The 8,430-nt window shown below is 51.6% G+C and overlaps 1 long non-coding RNA gene across 1 annotated transcript; it reads right to left on the bottom strand.

Moving 5' to 3' along the window:
- LOC109363744 lies at nucleotides 1–8,223 on the bottom strand. The gene is made up of 2 exons (XR_002109572.1): nucleotides 6,238–8,223; nucleotides 1–5,850 (listed from the first exon to the last, which is right to left on the bottom strand). It is a non-coding gene; the product is annotated as an uncharacterized LOC109363744 (long non-coding RNA).
- Nucleotides 8,224–8,430: the final 207 nt, after the last annotated feature.

Genomic DNA, 8,430 nt, shown 5'->3' with positions numbered 1-8,430 from the left:
TCATTTCTTTTCTGACTCTGCAATTCCCAGCTGCAGGAATGCTGACGGGCAGATGAAAGGTTTGCTGCTGGGGATTCTCCAGCTCAGCTTCACAGACCCAACGCGTGTCTGAGCTGCTGTGCTCTGTCTGCAAAACCCATCCCCTGTCTTGTCTTGCTAGATGTTTTCTCTAGTTGCTGCTGTAGTATTCAAGATCATAACAGAGCCTCTGATACATTGGAATTTCCCTTCTCTCTTTAATAAAGATCAAGGGGAAAGTTATGTCCCTGCATGTAGGATAATAAGCATCAAAAATTTACTCTATGTCTGAACAGGGTGTGAAAGTCAGCCATTGTCTTTGTTTTTCTACAAGAAACGTGCAAACCAACTGTGCCGAGAGAAGAGCATTTAAAAGGGAGGAAAAAGGGGTGATGCAGTCTGCAGGAGCTCTGCTTGGCAGTTCCTCATTTGGGCTCCAGCAGAAAATGCCAGATTTAACTCTATTGATAAGACAGAGTTTTCTTATTGTTTTCTGCAGTTTTCCATTGAAATCCTTTTCATTTGGGGGAATAGTTTGTTGCCACCTGGACATAGAGAGTCTCCTCTTTGGTCTGGCATTGTGTTTTATTTTAGCTAGTTAGATAGCAAACCCTTTTGTTTTACACATTACAAAACATTAAGATCTGTTTCAACACCACTGGTTCTTTTATTACTTTTTGAAATCCTCATGGAAGAGGAAAAAACGGTTCCATCCAGCTCTGCTGCGTCGCTTAACGTGTGAGCAGTCACAGTGTGCCACGTTCGCCAGGAAGCACGCACAAATTGAATCTCTACGTGTGGTTGTCAGGAAACAAAACATGCTCAATATCTTTTCAGACACAATTCTGACTTTTAGCAAAGCTTTGCAGAAACTTAGCAGCAAGGAAATAAAAACGACTCCCTGTTGCAATTTAGCAACAGGTAAGCAAAATGTATAAAGCCCATGGAAATGCCCTTTAGGCATCTCGAGGGACCACGGAACCACGGAGGTTGGAGGGACCTGTGGAGATCCTCCAGTCCAACTGCCACTAAAGCAGATCCCCAGGTTTCACAGGAAAGCGTCCAGGCAGATTTCTCTGATGCAAGTTCATCTCTAGTGAAGGGAGGAACGGGACCCGATCCCACAGTCTGAGATCTCAAGCGCTGCTGATGTCATCTGCAGGCAGATCAGTGTGGGGCTCAGCGTGGTGTCTGACTGCTGTGGGCACAGCCGGAGCTGCAGGCAGCAGCTCAAGCCAGCAGCTTTCATCTCCTGGGTGGTCCTCGCCCAGAGCCCTCCGCTCCTCCTTTTCACCTTTTCTCAAACTCCTCTTTTGCTGATGCCATTGTTTAATCCGGCCGGGGATCTGCTCCATTTTCCATGCTCCAAGGTAATTTTGGCAAGGCTGCTCTGTTCTCGCATGCCAGTTAAAAACACTTGCAGGCAGGTTTTTTCCATGGGGCATTTGCAATCCTCTGAGGTTTGTGTGCAGTAAATCTCCACGCCTGTCTGTTGTTTTTTTTTTTCTGGATGAGACCAGCGGTGTGAAATCTCTGCCCTTCCTCCGTGTGGAAGCAGCTGACAAACAGCTCCAGTGCTAATTCCCTCCAGATGGGACCAGGCAGCTCTTTCCTCGTGCAGAACTCTGCAATTGCAGTGGGCCCATCTTTGGCTCTCTGGCCCTAGCAGAGATCCTATCACTGGGATATTTCTGGCTGCACAGAAGCTCCCAGCCTCAGCAGCCCACAGCACGTGCTGCTGCCATGAAGGTGCGTCCACATGACATCACTGCGCTGCAGCAAGGCAATCCTGGACGTGTCCAGAGCAACAAACCTTACATCTTCTCATGGTCTCCATTTCTCCTCTCACTTGGTAGAGCCCATCATCAGAGTCACATCTCCCCGCCTTGCCCCTCGCTGACTCTGCATTTGGCCAGAGGCAGAAATTGCCATGGGCAGAGCGCAGCTCCCCGTGCTGGGGTGAGACGCATCCCCAGGCCAGCCCTGTCCTCTGCAGCAGTGAAGGAGAGCGTGTGCAGTGCAGAGGAGCTGACAGTGGGATGCTGTAATGGGAACGTCACACCAGCTTAGGACAGAATTAATACCCTGCCTTGTGGCTGTGACAGAACTGGCATGTAAGGCAGGACATGGCTGTGCTAATGTATAGAAAAGAGAATTATTTACTGAGGCTTCAGGACACAAACAGATGCTGCTGTTTGATGATGCGGGACAGAAGGGACTGAGTCCCCGAACACAGCCCCTGCAGTCATGAGGTTTCGGCCTTACAATCCTCTTTCAAAACCGTGTACAGCACTTAGGCTTTTGGTCCCATCTATTGTCATGGGGATCCTGCTGCAGACCTTTAAGCACTCAGACTGCTCTCTGAGGCAGGAATGTGCCCTATGTTTATTCCTGTCCAGCAGCTTTCACCACCCTCAGCACCTCCACTGATAAAAGTGAACAGGAGTAGCTGCGCTGAACCCAACCTTCACATCCCTGGGCTCGTGAGCTTTTCAGGACATGCTTTTCAGGATCCCTCAGCATCCTGAGCTGGGGCTGTTCAGCCTGGGGAAGAGAAGGCTCCAGGAAGACCATGATTCTGTGACCCTGCATCCAAAAATCCCTGCCCTGCATCACAGGTGCCCAAAGCAACAAGTGCCACCTGGCCTCAGAGCCTTTCAGGCTGTCCCTGAGCATCTGGTCTCCTTGCTCTCACTTCTGTGCCATGGAAAACCTCTTCTTCAAAGAGAGGAGAACAAGGATGCAGCCAGCAGCTGGCAAACCCCCAAAATATGCTGGTACATTAAACCTGCCCAGCTGCGCACATTCCCCAGCTGTTTTGTTTGCCCGAAGACATCACAGTGCAGGGTCGAGTCGCCTGCTGTGGGTGGACTGGAAGGAGGATCCAGCAGGCAGAGAAAAACAGTGTCGAAATCAGAGCCTGAAGAATTCTTTTTTTCTCCCCCACCTCCTGGGCACCGCGGGCTGCTGCCCCTCATCTCTGCCAGCTGAATTCAGCTGCCGTGGGACCGGCACCACGAGTTGGGTCTCTGCTTGTGTGGGTCTTTTCAGGTGGTGAGAAAAGCAGGTCAGCATGTGAGCCTTTCAGGCAAGCTGTTCTGCGCAGCTCTCCAGCAAAGAGATTTCCCTTTATTAGAGGAAGTTACTAGAGTGTCCAGAGCTACCAAGCGTGGATTTAAAAGCATCTGTGAGTTTTGGAATTGAGATTAAGTCCTCCAGCTTTAGGGCACAAGCTAAACTCTAAAGGATAGGACAAGATAGAAATTTTACTTTGAGTGGATTAGACTGTAACTTCCAGAAAGGCTTTTGATTTGATAGGTGGGTCTTTGCATCTTTGCCTGCAGCAGCAGTTACTGCGGACTAAATGAGATGGACTGACCAGGGATGTCTGCAATATCCACTTTCTGCTGCTCACATGAGAAGTGTGTTGGGAGGAAAGGGCTTGTATTGGTTTGTTTATCAGTGACACTGTGTAGGATCCAGTTATGGATGCAGTACACAGTGGGGATCCTTTTGAGGTCCGTTTTCATGAGCTGTGGACCCCCACTCCCTCCTACTACCGCATCTCTCCTGCTCCTTGGCTGCAGGTACCCAGCACAGCTCCAGGGCAGATCTCAGAGCAGCCTCTGCCAGCGTGATGGAGAAAACCTGGTGCTGCATTGCCACAGCACGAGGTGCCTGGGCATCAGAGAGAACCAGTCTTCAGTTCTGTAGTCAGTGTGGGAGACTCTCCCTGCTCCGAGTTCGGCTGTTCCTGCAGCACTGTGCTACAGAAGGACAGAACATGGCATAATCTCAAGGCACTTCAGTAATTCTCATTATCCTGGTGCGAGGCCCATGGGCCGGCTTTCAGCAGCATTTGGCTCACTTTCAGGCCAAAAATTCAGTCTTCTGTTGATGCTTTCTTTCAGCTGAAGGAAGAAGGAGGTTGAGTTTTGCTTGGTTTGTCCCTGGCAAAAAGAGAAAGCACCCACGCGCTCCATGTGCTTTGCAGGCTGATCCAAAGCCCAGCGGATACATTCCCTTTGACTTCAATGCAGCTTGAATTTCAGCCTACAGCCTACTAAATGGTATCACCATTAAACCAGATAGTTTGTGCTGCCACCGGTTCAGAAATTGCCTCGACCTCATGGTACTGGTAGTTTCTGTGATCCAGCCGCTTCCGTCCCCAGAAGATGGTGTGTTTGGTGAGCTGTGCCTACTGCCCAGACATGGGAAAGGGGCATGCACAGACACAGCCTTCGGGGTCCTCCTGGGCTGCTGAAATGCATCCTGGATGCGGAGCAACACAGAGGCACCCGCACAAACTTGCCCTTTGCACTAAGCAGTTGTCCTCAGGCAGTGCGGAAGGTGAATTTTTCTCTACCAACAATTGTTGGAGATGTTTCCTCCTCCCTTCAAACCTGAGTTGCAAGTTGGTCACACCAGTGAATGACAAAACGAAGCAGATCAGCTGTGGGCAAGGAACCCACTTCTTGCAGCGATGCTCCAGACGAGCCGATGGCGTTAGGTAACGTAGGAAGGATTTTCTGAAGGGCAGCAGGAAGGACAGCAGCTGCCTTGGTGTCCTTGGCTTTGCAGCTCGGTTTTCTGCAGGTTTGTTGTTGCAGTTTGTCCCAGCAGTTCCCCAGGGGCGCTGAATTCCTGCAGGCTGCATCCTCCTGCACGAAGCAATGTTATTTCGGCAGCGCCATTTCCTGGGAGCCGAGCTGGAGCTGGCAGAGGTTGATGAGTGCCACCCTGCAGCGCCCAGCGGTGCCGAGCTGGAGTCACAGGGGCTCCGTGCTGCTTTCCGTTCATGGCACCGGGCTGATCCCTGCCTCCAGCCAGTCTGTGTGCTCTGTCAGCAGAGACGTTCTGGGTCTGTGCTGCTCATACCTGACGTGCTCGCGTGGCACGCCTGCCTGCATGGGCTGCAAAGACTTTAACGAGCTTTCTTTAACGAGGGTTTCCTGGCTCGTGCTGTCCCATAACTGTCCAAGTGGCTGTAATGCCTCATCAGTCTCCTCCTGCCTCAGTTTCCCCTCCCTTGGGCTAATTAGATAAAAGCTACTCAAATAAAGCCCTCCTATTGACTTTGCCAGGGTGCTTTGAGAATTAATTAACAGTCAGTGGAATGTACTGAGATCATCGGATGAAAGCGGCTATAGATATGCAAAGCAGCGTCATTATGCGAAGATAAAATTTAGAACCTTTGCAAAAATAAGTGTTAAAATGAATGTATGGTGGTGTGTGCCTGGCTCTGCTCAGCTGCCAGGCCCGAGCATTCCTTCACCTGATGATCCCCAGAGAAAGGGAGAAAATGAGATTTATGGGAGAAGTGTGAAAACACAGAGGAGAGGTCTTAAAATCAGATCAAGAATGAAAAAAAATAAAGAGAAGCTCTGAAAGCAAGAACTTTTCCCTCTTATCTCTTGGAGGTCTATAAAGTCCTGTGTGCACACTGAGCTGCAATGCAAGGAGAAGCCAGAATCCAGTTCCATATACTATTTATTTATTTGCTTCATTGCAGGAAAAAAAGAATCACGAAAAAAAAGTTTATTCCAGGTATAATTTAAAAAAGAAAAATGTCTGAGAAGGGACACACTCCATCAACTAATTAAAGATGTAACAGACGTGCAATATTCCCAATTAACTACAAAAGTGTGCTTCCACTTCTAATTGCTGACAGTTTCTTTTGGTGCCTCTGTGCAGATTAATTGTCTTCAATGGGTAGCTGGTTAGCTTGATAATGTAATGTCTGAAGTGGAGGTGGTAATTACTTTGATTATGGTTTTTTTTCTCCAAATGGCAGCTGGAGGTTAGGCCTGGGGTTTGCAGAATCAAGGGCAGCTGAAAAAGAAAGCGAGAGAGGAAAGAAGTGAACTTTCTTTCAGGTTTGCAACCTAACGTGTCAGAGCCCTGCGGTGAGGTCCCTCGGGCATCACTGCTGGGGGCCGCAGCAGCCCCGGGAGGAAGCGGGGAGCCGCCAGCGGGGCACAGGCTGGGAACAGCGGGGGCTCAGAAGGTTTGGACGCCGACCCCAGACCCCCCACAGCAGCACGTGGCACTGCACCGGCCCAGCAGCGCTCTGTGTGCTGAGGAGCAATGGGAAGCGCAGGCAGCCTGGGGTGGCTGCGGGACCAGCCCAGAGCAGAAGGGGATGTCCTGGGACCAAAGGGAGGACTGTGCTGGGGAGGGCGGCCGGCTGCCAGGCAGAGCTGCAGGAGCTGTGCTCACCGTGCTGCCACGCAGCCCCGTGTGATGGATGGCGCAGCTCGGCGGCTGCAGATGTTCCCCCTTCCTCCTCCCGGAGCCCCGCAGGCCGCTGGCAGCCGGTGAGCAGTGGGGCAGTGGGGCCGTCGCAGCCGTTTCCCTCCCAGCGTCGGTCCTGTCGGCTGTGCCACTCTTCAGATTTTTTCACTGGCGTGGGAAAGACCCAGGGCAGGAGGCTGAGCCTGCAATTCAAACCCCAGCTTCCATCTCCTTCTCTGTTCTTGGCAGCTGAGAGCTCTGCTCAGTGGAGCTGAGGGATTCCCAAGCTTTTATCCTCTGCTATCTGTCAGCTCTTTGGAATGAGATGAAGTCACCTCCTTCCTCCTCCTGCCCGGTGCTGCCACTCACAACAACCCACTGCAGCCACCCTCCCTGGGCTCATCCTGCCAGAGAGCGTTCCCTGACCTTCCCTCCCTGCTGTTCTCTGCCCCCTCCTCTTTGCTTTCTCTTTTCTTCCCAGCACTGTATGTGAGGAGCTGAGCCGTTTCCAGGAGTAGCATGTGTAGGAACTGGATAAGGAACAGGATCCACTGGCTCGCAACAGAGCTTGGCTGAAGCCTGTGCCAAGGCTGTCCTGGTTAGAGAGATGCTCGGGGGGGCAGTGGGGCAGAACTTGGGCTGGTCCTCAAGGCACCGTGGAGCTGCCAGCCCTCCCGCTCCATCCCCACGCGCTCCCTCATTCCTGCTCTACCTCTGCTTCCCCTCTGCCTCTCCTGTCCCTGCTCCCTGCTTCACCCTTGGCCAGACCTACAGGCCTGCCAAGGTGCCATCCCTGGCAAGTTGGAGGACAACGAGAACATGAAGGTCTCCCAACATAAGGGTGGGTGGAGGCAGAGATGGGGAGGTTCATTTGCTGCAGAAAAATATGGGCAGCAGCGGTGAGGGGGTTGGCTTATCCTGAGGTCTGGAAGCTTGGGAGCAATGGCAGCAGGGCCAGCAGTGATGGAGGCACTGCAGTGCTGAGCCCCTCTGGAAGAGACCTGCAGAGGTTTACACCTCCTGGCAGAGCACTGCTGTCTGCTGCATTTTAGGTAAAGCAATTGGGGAAACTGAGATAAAGCTCTTCTTGTGCAGCATTTGGTTTCTCTACGGCATATTTTCCTCTGATTTTCCCTTCTTCCCCTGTTCTGAGTGTTGGGCAAGAAGAGATCCCATCAGGGACTTGCAGGGATGCTTCTCCCCCGTGTGCTCGGTGCCACATCCCCGCCCCCCCCCGGGCCACCCTCATCTCATTGTGCTCCCGAATGCTCCCAGGTTTGGGCTATGGCTTCTGCAGCACTTCGCACCAAGGTCCCAGTGTGAGCACACCCTAATAAGGAGGAGAATGTTTTATGAAGCAAACACTAATGAAATCCTCTATTTCAGCTATGCATCATCACACGGCTCTTTTAATGTCACACTTAGGGGAGATGATTAGATTCTGTGTTTGTTGGTGGTGCTCCCGTATTTTTCGACTCCCTCTGCCTGTGAAGTGAGTTTCCGTGGTTACCGTGTCTGGGTCTCCGAGCGGTAGAAAAATTAGAATCATTAAAAAAGAAAAAAGAAGAAAAAGCCTATTCAAAATGATCTGAAATAACTCATTTTGTGAATCAGGCGCTCACAACTTTAGGGCCCAGGTCTTCAGAGAACGTCTTGCCGAGGTGATATCCCTGCTCACCTCGGGGTTATTTTGCCCAGCACCAAAGCTGTGATGATGCTGCCAGCTCGGGGCGAGCGTTTGTGATGCAGGGGCCCTGAACAAAGGTGCTTTTCAATCTCTTTTTTCTTCTTCCTTTTTTGTTTAATTGATCTACTTCTTAAGGGAAAGCTATTTCAGAGGAAATTTTGCAAAACTGAAACAAAAATGCAGGAAAACGTGTTTGGAGCACTTCCAGCCTGTCCAGCTGAGCGGGGAAGGCACAGCTCTGCTTCCCTGGCACTGTGGGTTCATCCAGCCCGCTCGCTCCCAGCTGCTTCCCTTCCTGCTGCCTCCTGCTGCTTTAACCCTTCCAAACTCAGCTGTTCCTGTGTGGAGCGCTGCGCAAAGCCCCCAGGTGCTGGGGTGAGGTTTGGACCCCGCAGAATTGGCTGAGGCCATCACTGGGATGAGAAGGGGCTGGGTGCAGGGGAAGCTGCCGGCCTGTTTGCTTCCAGATATCATCCCCTCCCCGGGCAGCC

This window comes from Meleagris gallopavo, chromosome 30, assembly GCF_000146605.3.
Source record: "Meleagris gallopavo isolate NT-WF06-2002-E0010 breed Aviagen turkey brand Nicholas breeding stock chromosome 30, Turkey_5.1, whole genome shotgun sequence".
In the NCBI taxonomy this organism is placed as follows: Eukaryota; Metazoa; Chordata; class Aves; order Galliformes; family Phasianidae; genus Meleagris; species Meleagris gallopavo.
Note: the sequence above shows the minus strand (reverse complement) of the source record. Positions and strands in the feature narration are given on the sequence as shown.